The sequence below is a fragment of the Echeneis naucrates genome, chromosome 14 (genome assembly GCF_900963305.1).
Source record: "Echeneis naucrates chromosome 14, fEcheNa1.1, whole genome shotgun sequence".
Lineage (NCBI taxonomy): Eukaryota > Metazoa > Chordata > Actinopteri > Carangiformes > Echeneidae > Echeneis > Echeneis naucrates.
This window is the reverse complement of record NC_042524.1, coordinates 20,894,500-20,908,390: the sequence shown is the minus strand read 5'-3', so window position 1 is coordinate 20,908,390 and position 13,891 is coordinate 20,894,500.

Below are 13,891 nucleotides of genomic sequence, written 5' to 3'. Positions count from 1 at the left end.
TCTCACAGAATGAACCATATTGACCATATTGGGGCATATTGGGGCAATAGGAGACCACAGTTGCTTTATCAGTGAAGGCAAACACTGAAGATGTTACCTTCCTGTTCTTGACAGCAAGAAGTTCAGAGGGAAGCTCTGGTTTATTTTTTCTCACTGTCCCCAACATTGTTACCTTCCTTTTCAGCAGTTCCTCACCCAGGGCATAAGATGTGAAAAAATTATCACATGTAATATTATGCCCATGCAGTCCTTCAGCCATATCAAGCACAACCCTTGTGCCCTGATTTTTTTCCGGTGCTTCGCCAGGAGATTTGCCTGTGTAAACCTGCATATTCCATGCAAAGCTGGACTTTGCATCACATGCTGCCCATATTTTGATGCCATATTTGGCAGGTTTGCTTGGCATATATTGTCGGAATGGACAGCGCCCACGAAACGCAACCAAGCACTCATCGACAGTCACGTGGGGGCCTGGATTGTAAAGCAGGGGTAAACGCTGCACCCACTTGTCCCACACATCCCTTATTGCCGCAAGTTTGTCACGTTCGCGTCGGCCGTGCCTTGTTTGTTTGTCATCAAAGCGTATGACACGGGACAAAACTTGGAATGTCTTCAGAGACATGGTGGCTGGAAATATTGCCCTTCCAGTCTCAGCATTCCAAAGGCTTGCTGTTGCTTCACCTTTTGATTTATAAACTCCCGCCAAAATGAGCAAGCCAATGTAGGCTTCCAAGTCGACTACATCCAAGTCTTTCCAACTGTCCCCATACACACGCTTCCCCTCTAAATTTGTCATCCCAAGTACAATATTCTCAATCGATGGTGTTATGAAGAGCTCTAATGATGACTTGATGTCTTCAACATGGCTGATTGCATATCTGGTGGGGCCTGGAACCATTTTGATAATATTAGTAGCGCTAAGTCTACCTTGCTGTCTAAGTGGGGAAAGGGACCATATTATCTTTCCATTTTTGGAAAGGATCGTGTCTGCTGGTGGTTGAGAAGCAACAGGAGGGTCAACACTCTCATTCTCATCAGATGAGAATGCCTCAAAATCAGGGTCCTCCTCAACACAATCCTCTGTCTCAGAAACATTCTCCTCTATGTCACTTTCACTGTCAAAGAGCTGTTCCAAAACGTCATTGACAGTAAACCTTTTCCCAGAAGACATTTTCAAATGAGAGAGCGTGCAGATTGCAGTGTACACAGAGCACAAAGAAGAATGATGTGGATAGAGGGCTGCAATGCAAGCTTTTATATGTTTGCTCCTCCCTTATTTTGCATGAACTACCAATGTCCTTGCAGGAATACCCCGCCCTCCACAGAGCGGGAAAGTCTCCCCCCCCCAGAGCGGGAAAGTTTCCCCCCATTATGTATCAACTCAAAAGTATCAACTCTGCACCTGCAGGTGTGGGGATGTTAGGTCACACACACAGACAGACAAGTTTTACACAGCTAAAACAGCTTGGGGTCAAATTGACCCCAGAGGAACACCGATGCGTGGAATATGCGTTCAGCACATTGAAAAAATATTATCATGATAATTTTACGCTTAATCAGTTGTCCCCATCAAATTAGGAAAAGTCATGAAATATGGAGCAAAAAAAAAAAAAGCCAACTATTGTTTTTTGAATGATAAACATTGATTGGGGTCAAATTGACCCCAAGGATAATAGGAGGGTTAAGAGGCAGAAACCTCGAGCAGAACCAGGCTCAGGGGGGGCGACCATCTGCCTCGACCGGTTGGGTTGAGAGTGGGAGAGAGAGAGAGAGAGTGAGACAGGCATTGGGGGGTAGGCAGGAACACATTGCTGCATGAAGTTCATGGAGTTGAACTGTAATACAGAATTCATGAAATATGGGACCAGCAGGTGTTGCAGGAACATGGGATGGCGATGAGGAAGGGAGGGGGAGGGGAGAGGAACTGGGAGAGACAGAGACTTTGGCAGAACATGGTTAGTAAATGCAGTATAAATGCTTAGAACTGGGTGAAACTGTGTTTTTTTTAAGAAGGATGGTTCTTATCAGCGCATGCAAGGGGGGAGGAAGGTAGAGAGGGTGACAGGGAGAGACAGGGAGAGACAGAGAGAGAGAAAGAGAGAGAGAGAGAGAGAGAGAAGCTCAGTCCTTCCCCCAGCAGCCTAGGCCTATAGCAGCATAGCTAAAGAGTAGAGGACTTTAACTTTTTAACTATAAGCTCTGTCATACAGGAACGTTTTAAGCCTGGTCTTGAAAATTACTAAAGAGTCCGCCCCCCGGACCGATGCTGGAAGTTGGTTCCATAGAAGAGGAGCCTGATAACTGAACGATCTGCCTCCAGATTTACTCTTGGAGACTCTCGGAACCACAAGTAAGCCTCCATCTAGAGAGCAGAGTGGCCTGGTAGGACAGTAAGGATGTATGTGATGCATTAATGAAGAGTCACCCCAATTTAGCAGTTTTCCCTTTATATTATTGATGCTGCTACATGGCCAGATTCAGTTTACTCTACCCTTTCCCCAAAAGAGCAAAATAGCTGATAAATCATTCATTTAACCCAACATGTGAATAATTATGTTCATGTTAGTTGATTTGATCTCTCCCAATTTATATCTGATACCAACAATCAGGGCTATTTCAGGAAGGAACCACTAGCCTGATCTTAGTTGCAGACCACTTCAGAAGTAAGATTGATCACATCAGATCCAGCATTTTATCTCATCAGAATGTTGTTTTTGATACACCTGAATAGTCGCTTTTATCCGAGGAAACACTGGAGAGTTTTACCCTGGTCTTCGGTCAGGTGAACCCAACAACCTGCCTTTTAGATCCAAGTCCCACATCACTTCTAAAAACATTTTATGAATTCTTCGAGGAACAGATTTTAAACATAGTAAATTGCTCTCTTCAGACAGGTGTCTTCCCCACTGCCTATAAAATGATGGTGGTGAGGCCCCTTCTGAAGAAGAGCAATTTACAGCATTTTTAACTACAGACCTGTACCCAACTTACCATTTTTAAGTAAAGTTTTAGAAAAACTGGTTTTAACCAAGTAAATAATTTTTTTATGAGAAATAGCATTTTAGAGAAATTTCAGTCTGGTTTTAGGATGACCCACAGTACCGAGACAGCACTTTTAAAAATTTAAAATGACACCAGTTGCAATTTAGATAACCACAAACTCACAGTCTTGGTTTTACTGGATCTTAGCGCAGCCTTCGATACAGTAGACCATCACATTTTATTAAATTTCCTCGTCGGGGTTTCCTCCCGTGGTTCCTCGGTGCCCTGCCATGTCATTATATTGTGTGTGTCATTTTGTGTGTGTTTCGGGGGAGGGGGTGGGTTTTTCACATTGTTTTTTATATTAGTTGCATGTTTTTCATGTTGTTGTTTTAACTCTGAAGAACTTTGTGCTGCATTTTTAATATATGAAAAGTGCTATATAAATAAAGTTTGACTGATTGATTGATTGATTGATGGTTCAGGCAGCAGGAGACTTTTGTTTGCTTCTCACAAAATAAAGACAGACTTGTTTAGCTAAGATTAAACTCTGGTGCCAACTGTAACCAAATAATTATAACCAAAATATGTGTATCCCATCCCATCTTACTGCACTGCCTGTCATTATTCAGGTTCAAGGGCTCCTCAGTCACTCCTAACCTTCCCGTCATTGGTGAGGATTGCTCTACTTTGAAGGACAGTGCAAAAAGAAGCACATTTTCGCACTTTGCCCAGTCTCTTTGGAGCATTGGCCAAAGCCCTTGGCTGTAAACCATCTGGAGAAGCCTTCCAGGTTGCATTGTGCAAGCCCTCACTGAAAGCCCATTATTAATGGACAGGTCATGGCAAGGTGGGTGTGTTGATAGCAGCAAGAAGATACTGTCTGTTCCTTCACCTTCTCTCTCTGAGCAGGCTTGTAGGGATAGCCTGTTGTAGCACTGTATGTGTGAAGTTGGTATGATTCAAAGATAATAAATTTCTGCACATGCCTGATTGTCAGAGAGCTTTTGCTGCTAACAATGTTCTCAGAGGTTGCCCATGAATGTTAAGCAACAAAAAAGCTAATAATTATTTCCAAAGTTTGAATACAAGAATTTTTGTAGCTTATATTCCATCATTGTTCAGTGTTCTACTGTAATAAAATGTAACTACAGATGTCAGCAGTTACCCTGAGTAAACATGTCCCCCAAAGCCAAAGGAAAAAAATACTTAAGCATAATGAATTTCTGTAGTTCATTTGTTCTACTCAAATTCAAGGAGGTACTCAGATGATTTACTGATTGCTTTGCCAAGAAGGCATTTTGACATTCACAGGAAATTAGCATATGAGATAATGGTTGCTTTGGGAAACACTGCCGCCATGGAAACCGGGAGGCGTAATTGCTCAAAACAATATACTGTCTCATATTTGCCTGTGGTTATTATTGCATCTGGACTTTTAATAGGTTGAAAGAAACACAGCTGAAGCCCAACAGCTGCAGAGGTCTCCCTGTTACTCTCTGTTTTTCTTTTCTGACAGTTGTCCAATGCATCATCGGCTACCACTGAGAGCGTCTATACACCTTTGCACACTTCTATCATTGCTGGATATGACCCAAGAGCCTTTATGAATGACCTAAACTTTCAACATTTATGTCTTCTATTTCTAACACCCAGCTGCCAACAGAAATTTTTCTTCAGTTGTTGGACCTTTCCTTAACTTATTTCTTTTTTCAAGCATTATTTTATGTACTGCCATCTGTTTTAACTGTTAACTGTTAACTGTAAGATTAGTGGTCTCATAAATGTCTGCGTCTTAGCAAACCCTGTGGGCAAGATTCCTTCACTGGTAGTTTTCCATTTTGTTTGGCATTGACTGGTGCAGGAAGGTTCCCTGCTTTGATCTCACTGGTTCAGCTGACTGGGTGACACAGGGCAGGGGAATGCATAACTACGGGCAATTTAGAGTCACCAATTAACCCAAACATACATGACTTTTGACGGTGAGAGGAAACCAGAGTAACTGGAGTATACCCACACAGGCTCGGGGAACTCTGGACAGAAAGACCCCTGGCCGGGAAATCAAACCCAGGACCCTCTTGCTGCGAGGCAACAGTCCTAACTTCTATGCTGTCCTGCTGTGGAAGGAGGTTTAATTAAGAAAAAAACAAAATAAAATAAAATAAGAAAACAAGCAGCAACTTTCTGTTACAGTTTCATATTTGCATTTGCTTAAATATGCCTGAGATGACTTTCTGATGTACTTCTTCTTCTTATATATTGTGTGTATATATATATAATGTGTTGTGTATATCTCTGTGTAAGTGTCTACAGTCAGGTTGCTATTAATTGCTTCCCCATTGAGCCACTTTGAGGGAAAATGTCCAGGGCAGAGGGAATACAAATGCAGCACTTCAAGAGATATCACCTTGGATTCAACCTTGTAGCTGCTGTAAGAAAAAAACAAAAAAACCCAACAACTTATCATCTGATGATAAATTGGGACAAATCAGCAGGCGTTTCAGGGTAAGCATTTCGGAGCTGTTACTGACTGCAGGGATCCAGAGCTAGATTTCCTCCTTTAAAGGTGGATAAGAACATAGAGTAAAATTTAAAAACGCATGTTTTTCAATCCAGAAACCTTCCTCAAATAATTAAGCTATATTTTCAAATCTCTTCCTCCACCATATCATATAAGCATTTCTCTTTCTTTTGTAACATTTCTCTGGATTGACATGACCTAAGTAGACAAACAATGCCTGTCGCTCAACCACTGTCTGTATTCTTACTGTATGTACATGCATTGTTCTGTTGTATTGACACATTCATGTAAGATGCTGCAATGTGCATGATGTGCATGATGGAGGTACACCATACTTCATTTACAGACAGTGACGACTCTAAGCTAATATTTTGAAGCAAATATGTTGAATTTCTATAGTCATCTGAGCAACAGTGTTGCAGTGATAATATAGATTAATGGTATGAAACACTTTGAGTTACAGAAGTAACAAAAGCCATAAAAAAAAGGGAGCAGGAGAAAATTACTTGTCTTCTTGTGTGTTTTGCACATGATGTCATAGCCATGAACTCAATGGAACTGGAGGAGCTCAACAACGCAGTGTTTCACACCACTGCTTAAGCAACCTTTCATCAATTATTCAATGTTTGCTATGGCTAAAGTCTCATTTAAAAGGCTCAGGTTTTGCTTCTGTGGTTTACAGCATGTTCCTATTTGTGAATATAAAGTTTTGGCCTATCTCTGGTAAACAAATCACAGGTAGACTTGGTCTTTCATGGCTCCTGTGACAAAAGCAATTTTAAAAAGCTTTGCTGATGGGTTTGAGTTCAAGCTGTAGCTCAGCTGTAACGACAAAATTTTGTCTTATGCCAGACTCAGTGACATAATGAGTGCTAGTTCCAATGTACCATGGTCACACAAACTTCCATTTACTCTTTCAGGATGGTATTTTTAATTTCATGACTTAGTGTTGATATATAGAGGCCTAGGGATGTAGCTCAGTGTGAGTGCATGCTTTGCATGCAAAGGCAGGCCACTGGTAGGCTTTTGACAGTCCCAAAATGTGGAGTGTAGCAACAGGTACCCGGCGAAAAAATCTAGCCAAATCAAAAATGCAAGTCAAAGAGTTGATTTTCTGTGCCAACCCCAAGTAGGGAAAAAAGGGGAAAAAAAGTGTAGATATGTAGAGATGGAGACAAACAGGGAGCAATCAAATAAAGCAACACAAAAAGCCAGTGGCAAAAATAGGGAAGCTCTGTGGGTAGCTTATTCCTTTAGGATGTGGTGATTAAGTTCATTATTCATATTTAGAAATGCTCCCAACAGCTGCTATTGAAATCTGTGCTAACAGATGACCTCTAACCCAGTCAATTGTAATTCGGTAGTGCTACAGGAAAAATAAAGCTTCTTTTGTTTGTCTTAGTAGGCTTTATATATCTGTTTCCAATTACAGTCTTTGAGCACTGGACTAACATGCCTATAAGAAATCTCTAACCAAGTTCTGTGCCTTCATTTAATGTTTTCATGCTGCTGCTATCCTGTTAATCAAGTAAATGTCTGCATGTACAACCGCTGGCCTAATAATTATAACAAAACCATCTGTTAATTTTGTAGATGTGTTGCTGTTTCTTATTTCGAGGAAAGGGCTACAGGGTCTCACATATTATATTGATTGAAACACTCAATCCATCATTCGTTTTTGTAGTCTTCTAACAAAATGGGGATGCAAATAGCAATGCTGGAGGCTCTGTGAGACTGAACTCAGGGACAACGATGCTTTAAAATAATTGGTAACATCCACACACTCTCACTGACAATTGTAATGTGCTAGTTTTTAGTGGGCATTAATATTGTTGTCAATTCACCATTAGTCAATGTACTGGGGGGCAGGCATTTCCAAATTAAATCTAGAAGCAGCCCTCCTCGGCACAAAGAATCCTTCCTGCAATTGAGCCCTTTTTTGTTATTAGTAGGTAATTTTATGTAAACAATTGATGTTGCGAAGTCAAAGAAGAAAACAGTGGAAGAGTAGCCTTCTGGTGTTTGTGCCAATCTTTCCAACTAATGAGGGGACATTTGAAACTTCACAGACACACTGCAGGTGATAGCGGAGGACTGGAGGTTTCTTTGGATTACTAGAGACAGTCAATTTCACCAGCCAGTGCCCCAGGTAGTCAAGTGAAGACTGGTAGCTGTATGAAGACTTTGGACAAAAAGAGGGCTTCCCTTCATCCCACCATGGTCAGCCATCTAATCACCACAAAACTCACTCCACCACTGTAGCAATTTAATCTAACAGTTGGACCTTGTGACTAACTTGAACAATTGTTAGTACTAAAAACATATATTCAGAGAGAAGCAATGAGTATATAATTTGGCCACCATGAACCTGACTAGCAATCAAGCATGCAATAGGTGGTTTATTTGTTTCATTTGCTTTCATTTCTGTTGCTTGCTTGCGCGTGCCCCCAATTTAAAAGGTGCATTTAAGGCAAAATGCCACACTTTAAATGTGGGCAAAGTGCTTCATTAATGGTTGTGTGAAAATGGAAAAATTATGAAAAGAAAGAGGAAAAAAAAAAGGTAAGTACATGCCATTTGCTAATTTATGGCTATAAATAACAGTTATAATAGTATGTGAGAGCTTCTTTTTTTAAATTGTGTTATTATTTTCCATAGCTTATTTCTCATTATTGCTGAAATGATTCAGCAACCTGAGGGATTCTATTTCCTTTGAATGCAAATAGATACTGACCTCCCTTTAAATGATGCCACAGGAAAAAATAGCTATTGCAAATTAATGTTTAAGTGCACTATTTAAAAATACAAATAATGGCTTAACTAACTAAAATAGGGATTCAAGATTACCGAAAACAAAGGGCAGCACTGCAGCATAGTGTTGCGCCACAACAAAAAAGTTGTGGGTTTGGTTCCTGGACCTGGGGCCTTTCTGTGCAGAGTTTACATGTTCTCCAAACCTTCCAAATAATGGACACACACAAAAGAGATATATTTTCATCATTTAAATTCAACAAAGGTGGTTTACTTCACAAAAATTTAAAATTTTACGCGCAAAAGTAGAACTCTTGTGTTAGTAGCTTGTGGCTCCTCCTTTTGCAGCCATTACTCAACCAAACATCTTCTGTAACCACTAACGAGTCTCTTGAATCTGCTCATTGGGGACTTCTACCCACTCCTCCTCCTCTAGAACTCGGCCATTTGAGAGAGGTTGGTGGGACATTCATGACATGAGGTCATTCCTTTGTAGATTTGTTGGAATGCTTTGGGTCATTGTTGTATAATCCATTTTTGTCCCAGCTTCAACTCCCTGACTGATGGCAGGAGATTCTGGTCAAGAATTTGTTGATATGCCGGAGAATGCATGGTTCCTTGGGTAATATGGAGTCATCCAGGTCCAAAAACAGAAAAGCAGCACTGGACCTTCACATTTATACCATCATGCTTCACTGTTGGGAGGAGGTTATGCTGTCAAAAGCATTCAACACGGTTGACCATGATCCGTTCCTACAACTCAGTAATATTGGCTTCAATCTCAACTCTCTAAATTGGAAGAACAGAACAGAACAGACAGAAGGACAGACAGCAGTGTGTAGCATTATGAAATTATTGCTCTGCATATTTACCATTAACAAAGAGTGTGCCACAAGGTTCAATACTGGGTCCTGTCCTGTTTACTATTTATAAACAACAACACTAAATCTACTATAACAAATTCTAATGCGCATCTTTATGCCGATGATACAGTTCTGTACTGCACCTCACTGCACCAACACTATTCACTCAGCCACTGAAATCCTTGAGCAAGTCTTTGACAAACAAAATGCAGACAAGACCAAGTACATGATCTTCTCAAGAGTCAGAAATACTGCAAGCGATAGTTTACACATCCCCACTTTAACAGGACACAGTATTGAAAGGTTTTCAGAATACAAATATCTGGGTATCTGGTTGCATCAGAAACTAACACTTAAATTTCATATTGACATACTGGTTAGTAAACAAAAACAGAAAATCAGATTCCTACACAGAAACAAATTCATTATCCTTGTATTGGCTGTATATTTAACAGTTGTGGACTTTGGTGATGTTATCTATAGACACACTGCTGCCTCCACTCTCACCTCATTGGACTCAGTTTATCACTCTTCACTCAGATTCATCACTAGTTCCAATTACTCCACCCATCATTGTGTCTTATATGAAAAGGTAGAATGGGCACCTTTATCTGTGAGAAATGATATGCACTGGCTACTGTTCATTTATAAAGTTTTGAAAGGCACCATGCCACCATACCTCAGCACTTTGTTGAATTGGTCACATAGCAATTATTCTACCGATTCTAACTGATTGTTTGATGCTCGATGTACCCCAGACTAAGACTGAATTTGGTAAAAGTGCCTTTAGTTTTTCTGCAGCATCTTCCTGGAACTTCTTACATACATTCAAACTCAACACAATGGTTACTGGTGGTCAGTTTAAAACTATGATTACCAACTACTGTACTTTTGAATGTAATTGTTTTAACAAGGTGTTCAGTCTGTTATTTCGTCGTGCTTTGTGATTTTTAATTTTTGCTTGCTGTGCTCTCGACATCATTGTAAATGAGGGCTCGTTCTAAATGATTTTCTCAAGATTTAAATAAGAGGTGAATGAATGAATGAATGAGGTTCTTTTCTTCATATGCAGTGTTGGCTTTTCTCCAAACATGTTTTTATTTATTTATTTTTTTGATTGTGACCAAGTGGGGGTTCACTTACTTTTTGCACATGCACTAATTCCATGTTTCACGCAGTTTTTGGGCTACTTAAACAAGTCCCACTAAACAAGTGCATGCAAATGATCAACATATATCTGACATTTCATTCTTGAAAACTGGTGATGATAAAATGGTAATACAACAGAAACATCTAAACTGCTCAAGGACTTCACATACTTTCAAACAGCACTGTATATTGTGTATTATGTATTTGTGGCTCTGAGAATTCTGGGGAAATTTAAGGACTCACTGACATGACAGAATAAAGCAATGGCCACCTCAGCTGATTAGTGGTTCTCCACCGAGAATGCCATTGATCACAGGAGCTGAATCCCTGTCAGAGCTGAACAGCTGGATGACTAAAAAGATCCCAATCTGAAGACACAATTCTCTTAGCTATCATAAGGGAACACATCTGGAACTTTACCCATTGTAATTTGGAAATATTACCTTGTTTGAAGGGAAAGACAATTCTAAAATGTCATTGTTTGGTAGGTATATTTAGCATTGTTGTTTATCCTGTTACCATGCTAATATTTGATAACTAGCATCACATAAAAAACATAGTTGAGTCATAAATGAATCCTTAGATTTCAGAGATATTGGTCATGAGCTACAGAAAATTATTTATCTGAAGATGAGTCTGGATGGAAAATTAAGGTTGTGTATAAAAGAATCAATATTGTTTATTTGTTGAGTGGTTGTTGAGATTTCTGTAATTAGTGAGCAGAATTGCTCTGAAACTTTACAGGGATGCATATGAACTTAAGGCTGCCTGAGCTACAACTCAAAACACAAACTCCTGTCATGTCAGTTTGTATTTTTGACGTTTCTGTTACAAACACCTGAATCACACTGTATCACAGTCACTGCACACCACTTGGGTAAGCTATTACATCAATGTGGACGGACTTTACATCAATCAGCTGTTTGTGCCTCATTTAATTCATATTTTCTACATACCAGGTGTATGTAATGTTAATGCCTTCTTGCAATCTGCTTTACCTCTGGCATTGCATCAGCTCTTCATCTGTATAGACCATCTGCTGAAGTTAGTATTACTGTTGGTATTACATGAACTGTTCAAATGAAATCATGCCTCGGGTAGCAAATCTGTCAGAGCCTACTTGAGCCTCATTGTATACATAAATGACTAGCTACTGTTGCACCTTAATTGAGCTGCTACCCAAATTTGCATCAGTAATGAACTTAAACAAATGAATAGTGCTTTTTAATCTATACAGTGCCTGAAGAAATATCCACTCTGTATTACAGTTATTATGGGGGGATGAGGAATTTAAATACATGGCCAAATAAATACCCAGCTGCCAATGTATGTTAGCAGTTCTAATGGCAAAGGATATTACTATGGTCTCACTGGATGACACTATTGTAAGCTGCCAAAATAAACATGTAAACAAAATAATTTAGTGCTATCTGAGGTGTACAGTGCAGCTGTGGGCTGAGTAGAAATCAGGGTGGGGTGCTGTGTACTAATACAGTAACTTGGGGGACACAGCAAACTCTTGGAAATGCAATGGAGTGACTCTGGGACCAAGGCGAAGGATCAAAATAAGAAGCTGTGGTGATGTTTTCCTAGTGTGGGTTCAGGCTGCTGTGCCTGGGGGCTGGGTACAACATCCATTCATCATGCAGAAAGTCTTAGCCATGCCCCTCTTCTCTCTGTTTCATTCTGCTTAAAAAGTCTGCCTTAGAGCTGGCAGCAAGGGTTGATGGACCTGGCCTGAATTTTTAGCCAATGCGTGCTGTTGCCTGCCACAGCAGAGGAAGAAACTTTGAAAGATTTAACCTTTCAAAAGTTGTTTAGCAATTTAATGCAAAGGATTACAACTTTATCCGACAAGGACATCTCTGGTAACATCAAAAGTGCTGTACGACTCATGATATTTGAGTGATATAATCACCGGAAGGACATCTGAGTGATAGAGATATCTTAACCGCTCTCTCACTAAGAGGCCATATTGACCTTTCAGTAATGGTTGCTGCATGCTCAGCACAAAACATTTCAAGAGCAGTACAGAGGGTCCTGACTACTTGCATTGCCAAGGCCTGGAGAGATGCATTGCTTCCTTGCAGAACGCAACACAAAGTTTGTAGGTGATGCACTGTGGCTTGTCATCTGCAGCCACTAGCTGAGGTTGTTCCGATAATTTCCCGCTATAAGCAGATCTGGACAGTATTGTTATGTTGGTTTTGTATTACCAATTCATTGGCTGTGAAGCATTAACAGGTTATAGATGCAATCACAATAGTGATGATGTGATGTTTTTCAGTATTATATACATATACTCTGTATGTGAATTGTATGATCACCCAGCCTATCCATGCTCAGAATGCCGCTTTTGCTTAAAAACCCTTTTTGTTAGAATCTTCTTGAACCTGAAAATTCTTGATTTTTCAGATGGGATAATAGTCTGTGGACATTAAGCTGTTGTGGAATCACAGAAAGTGGCTTAAATTAGCCTAAGAGTAGAGTGTATGTCAGATTTGGATTTTTTATAATGGCAAGTTGACATCATTGTTAATTTCATTATCAGCGCGCAGGGTCGTCACACACTGAAAGCTGTAAAAGACAGGACATATATCAGGTAGTGACTTGTCTAACATAGTTATTTACACTAAATTGCCAACTTAAAAAGAAACTCTTGAATATCAGGGTGTTTTATAACAAATGTAGACTGAAAACTATCAAACTGTCTCTCCACTGGTGTTCATATGTCAGTCAGGGTCAAACTGCTATAAAGGATGTGTCAGGGCTTAGTATGAAGAGGGGCTAGACCAAGCTTCTACAGATCCTTTCTAGCAGTGAGAGCCAGGCAATCCAATTCACTATGAGATCCCACTGGAGACTAAACTCTCAGCAGTTTGTCTCAGCCAAGCCTGTAATTGATATTTGTCAGAGGAAAAGGGTGGTCCATGTCAGCTCCAATGCTGCTGGGAGACGGAGAAATGCCAAGGGGCATGCTAAGAAATGGAGACAGTGGAGAAATATGTTTGTGAGGCATCATACGATAGGTCTGTTGATATTTGTAGTACTCTCTTTATCATTAATGTATTTATTCTTGCTTCCTTCATGGGTGTGTTATGGTACAATTTCAGCTCTTGTTTAAAATTTCTGTTGATGCGGTAGCTGTTTAAGGTTTAAAGCACTGCTGTTATCTGTGAAATTAAAAACACTAACATTATTTTCCCCACACCGAAGCACGTTTATTACTATTATTACTACTATTACTATTCCCAAAGGTAACAAAAATCATGCAGGCACCTACGCACTGACAAAGGGGGCAGCAGCCCAGCCGGAACAGAAATGGGGAATGGCTGCAGCAGTGGTGGCCCAGCCAGAACAGGAACGGGAGATGGCTGCGGCCAAACCGGAACAGGAGCATGGGACGGCTGGTGGCGAGCCAGCTTGACTGATGCCCACATGGCCTTGAAGGCTCGCTGTAGCAAGCGAGGACCTCCCCGGGCCAGACGGGTTCCCCAGAAAGGGCTGCGGGCAGGGAGGCTGGAGACCTACAAACCTGAGTCTCAGGGGTTGGGGAAAGCAGGCTGAATGGGTGGCAGCATGGGTTTAGTGTGCAGAGCGAGGGCCTCCCCAGGCCAGACATGTT